The sequence below is a fragment of the Miniopterus schreibersii genome (genome assembly GCF_964146895.1).
Source record: "Miniopterus schreibersii genome assembly, chromosome: 2".
NCBI classification, from domain to species: domain Eukaryota; kingdom Metazoa; phylum Chordata; class Mammalia; order Chiroptera; family Miniopteridae; genus Miniopterus; species Miniopterus schreibersii.
The window spans coordinates 100,651,156-100,663,547 of record NC_138102.1 but is presented as its reverse complement, the minus strand read 5'-3'; the positions used below and the strand labels follow the sequence as shown (position 1 = coordinate 100,663,547).

Below are 12,392 nucleotides of genomic sequence, written 5' to 3'. Positions count from 1 at the left end.
GGAGGGTAGAATGGTGGGGAAAGAGTTTGAGCTGGTCTATGCTTGTGCAAGACCATTGCCAAGAAAGGCAGAGTTTTTAGCTTCTAGGAGACCTTTGCTCTTTATATTAAGCAAATACTCCTGTCATTGTTACTACTAAATAAAACTGGCTCATGGCTCTAACTCTTGGAGGTTTGTAACCAAAGCTTGCTCTCTTTTCTTCCCACTTCCCCCTCATATTTGATTCAATACAAATTTTAAAATTTAAGAAAAAATGGAGGAAGACTGTACTGACCAACAATACAGAGTGGAAGGTCTGGAGCTGCCAGTGGTGCCGGGTGCTTCTAGAGAAGGAGGAGTGTGATTTAAGGTCTCGCCACTGATTTTCTTATCTTTTCTGCCAAACATCACTTTGTATTGCTTACAAAATACCCATTGGGAGGAAAAGTTAAAGCTTTTCATACCAGAAGATGCACATTGTATTTAAACTCAGCTGTCACTGTTTATCAGTGCATATGGGTTTCCTTCAGTAATGAGAGGAAGAACATTGGATGTTCCTGTGTCAGGCAGAGAGTGTGGCGTCTTCTTGTAAACTGACTGTGATCCCAGGAGTGCAACTGCTCAGCTGTCATGAGGATGTAGGCAGCTCTCGCACCTGTGTCTTGTGCTTACTGTATTGTCATAGTGATGGTTGAAGCTTCTTTTCTTTCTTCTTAAATACTGGTACAAGGACCCACGGGAGTGATTGCAAGTTCCAGGCCCTTTCTGCACATCTGTCATGGCCAAGATATGAGTTGTTTGCTCATACTTCAGGGCCCCCGTGGTTTGAAATCCTTGGACATTCTGATCCTTTGAAAGAAATCCCTGAAAGACCAACACAAATAATTAGACAACTGCCTACTTTTGTACCTACTTCTAAGAAACTTGAAGCACTTTCTGTTCATATGATTAGTTTTTATCTGCCTAAGCAGAGATGAAGAGATCATAGGATTGCTTTAAGGAAAAAATAGCAGGAAATAGATGTCGGAAAAACAGCATTTTCTCCCATGTTAACAACCTAGTGAGTTTTGGAATTGCATTTTCGCCTGCTCAAGTGAAAATTCACACTGTGGTATAATAATGTGTAGTTTACTACCTTACAGTAGTGTTGTCCTGTATGACAAATTCATCTATCTGTTCCTTGTCTTGGAACCTACATTCTGTGGTGCTTTAACTCACTCAGAGTCATCAAAGGTACAACATTGGTGGTTTTCTGTTTGTTTATGCTGGAGTTCTAGTAAGCTCCTCTCATCTTTCCGGTTGGACCTGTAGGGGGAAGAATGGGTGACTCTTCACAGTGTTATACTGCTGGTCCTGGGTTCCATCTCCCCAGGGTGATCCTTCTCTTCAGTTTGCTTCTGCTGGTATTTCTCCTGCTGGACTTTCATTCATTAGCAGGTCTCAGGTAGCTTTTTGGATTACAGGGATTGGATAGTCCTGAGAAAAATATTCCAAAATTTAATTTTTCAACCAAGTAAGTTAAAAATAAAGCATCAGTTATCACTCACCACCATATTGTCATTCTCTCCTTGCTTTTGTTGCCAATAGAGAGATAATAAAGGAAGGATATCTTAACTTTGGAGAAGAAGGAAAGCTATAATCTCAGACTGTCTGTCCTTTAGAGATGGAATAAGTTCAGCTTTATAAAAAGTTCACTATATGTCATTTAAAAAACTTCACCATGGGCTAATTGATAACTATTTCAGACCAGAGTTTGGGAGGCATTGGGCTGGGTGATCTCTAGGAGTTTTCCCAGTACTTCCACTCCATGATGTGTGTTTGTGCAGGATACTCTTGGTTTCCCATTAACTCTTGGTGCAAGCAGAAAGGAGAAGGCTGGTGAACATTAGTAGTATCCAGGAAAATTGTCAGAAACTTCTCTTTTAGAGCTAACAGCTGTAATGTTTACACAGGGTTGATTTAATTATCTGCAAATCAACTGCAAATCCTTCTCAAAGGAAAGGAACCTTTAGAGCTATTGAAGAGCTCTTCAGAATCTTGACTTTGGCTTTAACTCCTGCCCTAGTTGGACTTAATTCTCTTAACTTGCTCTGGGTCCTCAAAGCTAAATAATTAAAGCCAACTTCCAGTGAGTTTAACTGGATAGCTCATTGTTCAAATGACTTCACATTGGCATTGATCATAGGGCCCTTTCAAAGCTATTAAATTCTAATTCATATTAACTGGGTCTTAAAAGTAATTTAATGGCTGCACTCTCATTGGTCCCTTTATAAGTCAGTTTTCATTGTGAAGAAAGACTCTTTCATTTCAGTAATATTCATAGAGTGTTGTTAAAAAGAAGTAGAAGAAAACACTGAGGGAGCAGATCACTGTATTTTGTGTCTGCATTCTGTGCAATATACAGAAATGGTTTTGGTTATTATCAAATATTTGAATCACTTTAAAATGTTCACTCTCAGGCTGATGTAGACTCTGATTTCTTTATATACATTAGTTAAAAGCTATGCAGAATATTATTAGATTGACATTTTTGACTTTTAAAAAAGACTTAAATCTTAAGGAGGAATCCAAATGAAATATCTCTTACTGTTTGAGTAGTACAACAACAATCTTGGTGTTATTTCCATTGTCTGAATGATTGCACAAATGGCCTCACCTGGAGAAACAGACAGATGACAGAATGTAGGAGGAGGAAGGAAGGCCCTCTGGAGTGGAATTCCACATCACAGCTTCTTTCATCTTCAGTGAAGTTCTTTGCTGGACCATTCACCATCTCCTCACTTTGGTTGCCATGGTTATCAGTGTTCATACCTCTGGTAATGATAAAACTTGTTGATTAGTTTGGATTTATCAAGTTTGGTTAGATTTGTGGTTAGTCAAGAATGGTGGTTAGGAAGACATAGGAGTTTGTAGGAGCGACTCACAAGAAAGATAGTAAGGTGATAAGACATCGGAGATTTTCAGGAAGGAAAGGAGGCATGTGACTTAATTCATGCTTTAAAATGATGACTGTGACTATGTGTGGAGAATAGACTGCAGAGTCCAGTCAGGAGACTTCTGTACAAGGAGTCTGCATCCGAGACAAGTGGTGTGGATCTGGTAATGGTGGGCAGCTGAGGGAGAGAGTGGGTGAGGTTAGAGTACATTTCAAAAGATGTGTTGATGGATTCAAGGGGAGTGTGAAGGAAAGAGAGGAATTGGGGACGACTTTTAGGTTTTTGGCCTGAGCAATTGTATAGATGTGATGCTTTTTACTTAGTTGGGGAGACTTGGAGAATAGTAGGTTTGGGGAGACAATCTAAAGCTTTGTTTTGGATGTGGTAAGTTTGAGAGCCACATTAGGCATCAAAGGGGAGATCTGTGGGGCATAAGCAACATTTGAAGGGATAATGGGGTGAATTTTCCAAATCTGATGAAAGACATCGTAGATTCAGAAAATTTCACAAACCCCAAATACACTATAACTTCATCAGGGTAACAACAAAACTTACAGCTGACTTTTTAAAATAGAATCAATGAAAGCCAGAAGACAATGAAATGATGTGTTAAAAAAGCTAAAGGAAAATAACTGCCAACCTAAAATTCTATGTCTAGTAAAAATATCCTTCAAAGACAAAAGTAAAACAAAGATATTTTTAGACAAATGAAAACTGAAAAAATATATTGCCAGCATACCAAAATGGAAGTATGGAGATACAGCAAGGACTAATATATTTCAATGACAGATCTTTGAGATTCTTGAACATGCTATGAGGAAACATTTGCTTCCTCCAAAGAATCTTTAAGGCACATTCTGTTTTCTCTGCCTCATGTTATTCTCATCTCTCTTTGTTAGGTTAACCTACTCTGGTTATCTAGATAGAAGCACAAATGCCACTTTTCTGGAAGCCTTCTGTGATACCCAATATAGTTTGGAATGAGGTCAAGTCCTTCTGTAAAGGCTGTCATATGTATACAAATATTAATTGTTAGAGTCTTCTACAATGTTGAATAGGGAAGTAATTATCATCACAATCTAAAAATATTTGTGAACTGGTGACATACATAAAATTAGTTCTCACTTAAAAAAACCTCTTGCCTTAACATTAGCCTCTATCTCCACTCATCCTTTTAGTGTCTTTATTATTTGATCTCTAGTTAATAGTTGGATGTTTACAACAATGTAGTATTAATTGGTTCCAAATAAAAATTACACATATTGCCAGCTATGCAGAATTTCATGAATTTTATTATAGTGATGTTGAATTACTACTACCATGTAAAATGGTAATGACTAAGTAAGAGCCAATAGAGTTATATGAGTTCATAGTTGGAAAAAGATGTAATGGACAATGAGTGACCTTCGACGGACAACAATTTGGAAATCAAAGAGCTACTCTAAGTAAATTAATTATTATTTTTTACAGGAATCACCCTCTTTATTATTGTCCTGTAAAAGTTCAAAGTGAAAATAAGGGTTTTGCATTATGCTGTTGTACACTATTTTGGGGGAATTGTTATCCATCTCTCTAATTAACACTCGATTCATACTTTTGTTTTAAGAATGATTTTAAAAATATATATGTTTTTTTAATTTTTAAAAATATATCTTTATTGATTTCAGAGAGAGGAAAGGAGAGGGGGAGAAAGGGATAGAAACATAATGATGAGAGAGTCATTGATCAGCTGCCTCCTGCACTCCCCCTACTGGGGATTGAGCCTGCAGCCCTGACACGTGCCCTGACTGGCAATCCAACTGTGATCTCCTGAATCCTAGGTCGATGCTCAGCCACTGGTCGGTCCATGCTTGGCCAGGCGAACTAAACTTCTTTTTAAAACCATTTTAAAAATAAGACATTCAATTTATTTTGTGTAGGAAATCCCAAAACTTAAAACGAGGGGCATTTATTATCTCTCCCTCATGGTTTCTGTTAGGAATTCAGGAAGGATTGGCTAGCTAGTTCTTTCTGGGGGCGTCTCAGCTGGCTGGGGTCATTTATTAGCTGGGACAGCATTCATCTATAGTTGTGACTAGACTGGAATGGCTCATTCGTGTGGCTGGCTGTTTGCTTGAGGCCCCATTTTCTCCTCATGTGGCTCTCCTCATGAGGGTGCTTGAGTGTACTTATGGCACGGTGGCTAGCTTCCTCAAGAGCAAGTCATTCAAGAGGTCAAAGTAGAAGCTTTAATGCCTGTTATGACTTAGCATCAGAAGTCACATACTGTAACTTTTACCAACTATTAGTCATAGAGAGCCAACTCTGGTTCACTGGAGGATGGAACTATTTAAGTACAAGAATACCAGGAATTATGGATCATTGTAGGTAATCTTAGGGGTTAGCTGCTGCATAAGTTATTTTTCTTTCACAATTTATTATGAAAATTTTTTTTGGTTGTAAGTGGATTCATTCCAAAGGGCCATGATTGGTATCAATTATCCTGAGATAAGTCGAACCTCCTAAACTATTGTTTTGTTCCTATCATGAGGCTATTTGTTGTCTCTGCCTCAACAATGTTTTATGAAGGAAGGGTCCAATGGACCCCACCGTACCTGGCATATAATACTCAGTAAAAATGTATTAAATGGATGAGTAAATGAATCCAGTAGGGGTTATCTGCTCCTGGTTAGAGAAACTACAAACTTAGGTTAAATATATTTTTTGTTTTCTGTTGTTTTGTTTTCTTGGGTATGCCTTTACGCTGCTGCTGTAATAAGCCTACATGCTGAGTGTTCTGTATTCATGTTAATATTTAATTTTTAAAAGATTTACTTAGTCTGTGCTATTGTGGAAGAAAAAGACCCACAAGTAAAAGTAGCCATCTCTCAGCATCCTCAGGGAATTGGTTAAGAATTCTGTGAATTGCAAATCTGTAGATGCTCAAATCTCATATAAAAAGGTGTAGTATTTACGTAGAACCTATGCAATCCTCCGGTACACTTTAAATCATCTCTGGACTAGTTATAATACCTAACACAATGTAAATGCTTTGTAAATAGTTGTTGTACTGTTTAGGTAATAATGATAAGAAAAACCGCCTGTACAAGTTCAGTACAGACACAGCCATCATGGGCCTAATTTCATGGTACCCATCAGCAATAACATAACTGTTTTTTGGAATATTTTCCATCAGTGATCGGTTGAATCCCTGGATGCAGAACCTGCAGATACAGAAGGCTGACTATATGCTATTGGACTGATGTGGATTTAGCTTCTTCCCAGGGAGAAAATCTTTCAGGTAAATTCTATAATTGAGCACTTGGTGTCACTCAAGAATATTAGTGACCATTTTGATAACTTGAGATTAGTAAGAATGATAAAACTATTTTTAAAAGGAAAAAAAAGGTTTTTTTATTCATTGATGTTAAGAATGTATCAGTAAGTTAGAATTATTTTTATTAAGGGATTTACAGCAATTAAGTGATTATTTCATAGGTTTGCTATTTATATTCTGAATTTGTTTTATTCATTGCTTGTTTTGCCTACTAAAACCTGTTTAAAATGTTTTTAAATTTAAAAATTGATGAGCGTTGGATGGGTGGCAGAATACCAGAAAGGACCAAATTCCTACCGCCACCTGCACAGTTACTCTGAGATGTCGTTATTTAAGTGGTTCACCTAACAGCTGAAACAGGACTCTCTGAGAAGGGTTTAGCCCTTCTAACTTTCTCCCCATCTCTGCCTTCCTTCACAATTAAGGAGCCCAATTTTCAACAATGAATGAGTCTGTGACCCCGTCCACCAGATTATAAATGTGAGCAAAGAGACTGTCTGTCCATGAAGAGTTGCCTGTAGACACTTGCGCAGCACGTCCTGTTAAGATTGCCTAAATAGTGAGATTTACTAGCACCCATAGATATGGAAGCTGAGAGGTAGGCTAGAATTCAGCATGACATCGTCTAGACCAGCGGTGGGGAATGTCTGGCCCGATAGCCCTATGTGGCCCACAAAATCATTTGGTCTGGCCCTGACAAGGCAACCACAGGCGGGACTCAAAATTCAATAAATCTAGGAGCTTTTTTCATAGCTAATTTTTAAGTTGATAATTTTGTATGGCCCACAAATGATGTTATAAATATCCAAATGGCCCTTGGCAGAAAAAAGGTTCCCCACCCCTGGCCTAGAGGTTCCAGCTCCATTTCCATGTGAGCCTCTTGGCTGTACATTCCCCCATGTCCTCAGGCCATTCTAAAGATGGCCACAGCTCTTCCAGGCCTCTTATCTCAACACACTGTCTAGAGGAAGAGAGCTACTTTCTGGAGGTCCCTGAAGATCGAGGAAGATTATTTCCAAAGGCCCCAGGAAAAGCTGTCTTTGTGGGTCTTTGGCCCAGGTTGAGTCACAGCCCCATTCCTGATCCTATTCCCTGGTGATGGGAGTGGAATTTCCCTTGGATCAGTCAGGCCTACCTATGGAACTAGGGGTAGGGCCAGCTTCTGGGGGAATGCACTGAAGGAGAGGTGAACATCTGAAAAAAATCAAGGTTTTCTTAAGAAACAGGAAATACATGCTGGGAGGACAACCAAAACAGTATCCCATACACTCCTGTTGCGTTCCCCATGCCTGGGAACAATGCCTGGCATGTAATAGGTTGTCAGTAAATATTTATTAAATTAATTTGCTCTTTTATTTCTGGTTTTCTTTCCCAAATTCTATGATAATTTTTGTTTCCAGGGAGGTAAATGTTTATATATTGCTTATTATCATTGTGCTATTAAAAAATACTTATTTAAATAGACTGTTGCTATTTCACAATTAATGGAATTATTAAAAATAACTTATGATTAAAACAATGTGGTAGATATATATTTAGACACCTGGCTAGCATATTTATGTCTGAGGGCTCATTTTTAGTAAAACCATGAAAATAAATCTGATCCATTATTTATAACTTGTAAGCCAGTGGAAGTCTAACAGAAAATGTCATGTTATAATAATGGCATGTTGTAGGAACCATAAAATCTCACATCACTTGTCAACACTTGTTCAGTGAAGAGAAGTGAATTAGTGTGAGATTACTATAAATCCTGTAACCAGCGTAGTGATGATGATGCTTTGGTAAATGAATCACTAAGAAGATACTCAGAAGCTTCCCACTGATCTGTAATAATATGGGTATATGTATATTTTATCTCTTTATGTTACAAACTATAATCAAATTCTTATATTGCTGGGGCTGTTATTGGTTTGCTTAAAGTAAATTTAGCATCCAGATAACGGATTCTGATTCTTGGCCATGGTTCTTTTCGGTCTGTAGGCAGCACAGGTCTCAGAGGTGCTGGCTTTTCTGTTTCATCACATCCCCAAATGTGCAAGGTTTGCGCTTGATCATTTGAGTAATGGCTGGTGAATTAGGGTGCATGCTTCGTGGCTCTAAAGGATTTTAATTGATGTATATGAGGATCAAATTTGGTAGCCTTTAGGCTAATGACCCAGAATACTTTCAAACATTGAGCTTTGTGGCTTAAAAAATATTAGTTTCTAGAGCCAGTGGGGAATAAAGTTTAATTATTATTTAAGACCTTCTTTTCTTAGCCCACTGTCATGTTCCTCTATGTTGTTAATCCCAACTAGGAAGTTCAAATTTTAGAGCTTGAAGGTAGGGTCTATGTGATACCGTTTACTCCTGGCCCATTATTTCATGCACTAGTGATACAAAAATATTGGTGTTAAAAACTTCACCTGGGGGCTCCCCTTGTTTGAATACATTCTTGAAACATTGCTGCAAATTTGAGAGACTGAATTTCTCCTGAACAGGGTAGACTGCTTAGTGTGCTTTAAGAGAGAGTGTAAAATGACCTTCATTGAATAGTAGAGTCCCTTGATGATCTAGCAGAGGTTGAAAATTGATGGGAGTGAAAAGAGAACTCTTCAAAGTGAGGAGAAAGACTTTCTTTTCAGTATTGAGTGTCCAGTTGACATTGACACTAGGGATGTATCCTAGCACCATTGGTGTGGTTATGTGGTTTTCAGGGTCAGTGCTCAACAACACATGAGAGAACAGAGCAGACAGAGGTAGATGAATTGATTCAAGTTGGGAGACAAAAGGGCAAGAAGTTGAAGGTATTTGTACTAATAATATCTGAAGTGATGGATCATGGGGGTGAGGCAAAGAATTGAAGCCAGGAAGAATTCGATATATTAAAAGAAGACAGATTCAGCTACTGAAAGGCTCCATTCATCACTTCATTAAACATTTAGGCACATTTTCTGAAACTTCATTTCATCAATATTTGATCTTTTTTGTTCACATTTTGGTTAATAATATGATTTAAGGAAGATGTTGATTGTGCTCAACTCACACCAACTCTGAAAAATATGGGGGAAAAACTCATTTACTGTTGGTGAAATTGAAATTTCATTTCCCTTCTGTCTGTTCATTATTGCTGCTTATTTGCATATTACTTTAGGGTAATGAGAGAGAATAAAATGTATTTTATTAAGATCAGAATAAATCTAACAACTTGGATTCCTGAGTATATATGAAACATAGCAATAAATGAATAAAGTAAAGCATTAATAAATTTTGTTCTATCTTGGGTTTTGTAAATTGGAAAAGCAAAGTCCGGAAATCAGGTAAAAACTCTGAGGTACTCATACTAACAACTTACATGATAACACTATTTATCTACCAAAAAGCAAAAGTCAGAAGAAAAGGAGAATTAAGTATTGAAGATCTATGTTTTTCATAATAGGAAAAATAAATTTTAATGTAATGTGCATATTTTGGAAAATAAAATGAAAGGAAAAACTAGTTACCATAAATTATCCTACTCAACTGTAATCACAGATATTATTTTGAGTGTTTTACTCCAAATTTTGTTCTTTTCTGTGTAGAGATTCTTTCCTTTTCTTATAGTTGGGGTTATTTTTAGTAACTTTCAATATTTATGTTACTTGAAAAGATAAGGTGGATAGTTGATGGAGAGAATGATGACACTTTGATTTCGTGGTTGACAGTACAGTATGGTCTGTTGTTGAGAGAAATCTTACCAACGGTGGAGTTCTGGAATAGACTATAGTTCCATACTTGTTTTTATAATTAAATATTTTTAATAAAGACATGGCTGTAAAAATTACAGCCATTGCTGTGGAAGTGGAGACCTATAATAACCAAGACAATTTTGAAAAAGAATATAGTTTAATGATTACACTACCAAATTTGGCAATGGCTTAAGGGTAGACATAAAGATCAATTAGACAGAATAAAAAGTCCAGTGATAAATGCACACATTTATGTAATTTATTTTGACAAAGGTACCAAAGTATTTCAATGCAGAAAGGATAATCTTTTCAGCAAATGTTACTGGCACAATTCGCTACCCATATGCAGAACAGTGAACTTAGACTCTTCACACCAAATACAAAAATGATTTCAAAGTGAATCATGGACCTAAATGCAAGAGTTAAAACTAAAATTCCTGAAGTTAGTTTTTGTGTGTGTGACTTTGTATTAGAAAAGAGTTCTTAGATATCACATCCAAAGCATTATCCATAAAAGAAAACATTACTAAATTAGACTTCACTAAAATTAAAAACTTCTGCTTTTGAAGACACCATAAGAAATGAAGAGACAGTCACAATTTAAAAATTTTGCTCTGCAAAAGGTCCTCTTAAGAGGATGAAGAGAGAAGCTACAGATTGGGAGAAAATATTTCTAAACCATATATCTTAAAATGGACAATATCTAGAATATATAAAGAAATCTCAAATGCAACAGTAATAAAACAGTTCACTTTGAAAATGGGCAAAGGACAAAGACGTGAACAGACTTCACAGACATTTCACTGCAGAGGAGATGCAGATGGCAAATGAGCACATGAAAAGATGTTCAAATCGTTAACCGTCAGGAAAATGCACATTAAAACCATAATGAGGCCTGGCCAGTGTGGCTCAGTTGGTTGAAGCGCCGTCCAGTGCGCCAGAAGGTGGTGGGTTCGCTTCCTGGACAGGGCACATAGCTGGGTTGAGGGCTTAATTCCTGATCAGGGCAGGTTTGGGAGGGAACCAATGGATGTTTCTCTCTCTCTTCCTTCCTCTCTCTAAAATCAGTTACAAAAACCATAATGAGATATCACTACACACCTATCAGAATGGCTAAAATAAAAATAGTGACAATACCATTTCTGAAAATGCAGAGAAACTAGACCACTGACATATTGTTGGTGGGAATGTCAAATGGTACAGCCACTCTAGAATTCACTGGGGCAGTTTTCCTAAACTAAACATGTCTTTACCACACGATCTAGCAATTGCACTATTGGGCATTTATCTCAGAGAAATGAAAACTTATGTTCACACATAAACCTGTATACAAATTTCATGGCAGCTTTATTTAGAATCACAAAAAAGTGAAAACTACTTGTATGTGTTTTACTGGGCGGATGATTAAACAGCTGTGGTATAGCCATACCATGGAGGACTGTGCAGCAGTGAAAAGGAACAAATGATGCATACAACTTAGATGGATATTCTTAGGTGGAATATTCTATTAATAGGATATTCTTAAAATAACCAAAGTATGGAGATGTGGAACAGATTAGTGGTTGCCTGGGGTTCAGACTGGAGAAGGTGTGGCTTCGAGGGTAGCATGAAGGGGCCCTGTGGTGATGGAGCAGTTTTGTATCTTGAGTGTGGCAACTATTACGTGAATCAAAAATGTTATAAAATTGCATTGCACTGATGCTCACCATTATGAATCATTTGGGGAAGCAAATCAAAACCACCCATTAGGACTTCATACCCATTAGGATGGCTATTATTTAAAAAATAAACAGGAAGTAACGTGTTGGTTGAGCGTGTGGAAGAATTGGAATCTTGTACATTGCTGGTAGGAATGCAAATTAGTACCGCCTTTATGAAAAACAGCATAGAGATTTCTTAAAAAATTAAAAATAGAATTACCATAGGATCCGGCAATCTCACTTCTGGTGTATAGCCAAAAGAATTGAAATCAGAGACTCAGATACTTGTACATCCATGTTCATAGCAGCATTATTCACAGTAGGCCAAGGTAGAAACAACTCAAATTTTCATTGATGGGTGGATGGATGAACAAAATTGGTATGTACATGCAGTAGAATATTATTCAGCCTTAAAAAAGGAAGGAAATTATTATTTTTTTAAAATATGTTTTTATTGATTTCAGAGAGGAAGGGAGAGGGAGAGGGAGAGAGAGAGAGATAGAAACATCAATGATAAGAGAGAGTCATTGATCAGCTGCCTCCTGCGCGTCCCCTGCTGGGGATCGAGCCCACAACCCGGGCATGTGCCCTGACTGGGAATGGATCCTCGATCTCCTGAATCATATGTTGATGCTCAGTCACTGAGCCACGCCAGCTGGGCAAAAGGCAGGACATTCTGACACGTGCTACAACATAGAAGAGCCTTGAGGAGGACATTGTGCTAAGTAAAATAAGCCAGACATGAAAGGAC

General features: G+C 37.5%; 1 protein-coding gene across 2 annotated transcripts in view; it reads left to right on the top strand.

Moving 5' to 3' along the window:
• Positions 1-12,392, top strand: part of MTUS2 (microtubule associated scaffold protein 2) — a 504,165-nt gene that overhangs the window by 49,069 nt on the left and 442,704 nt on the right. For both annotated transcript variants that reach the window (XM_081129725.1, XM_081129724.1), the window contains exon 2: positions 6,091-6,195. The gene's annotated coding sequence lies outside the window, so the exon portion shown is untranslated. The remainder of the gene's footprint in view (positions 1-6,090; positions 6,196-12,392) is intronic.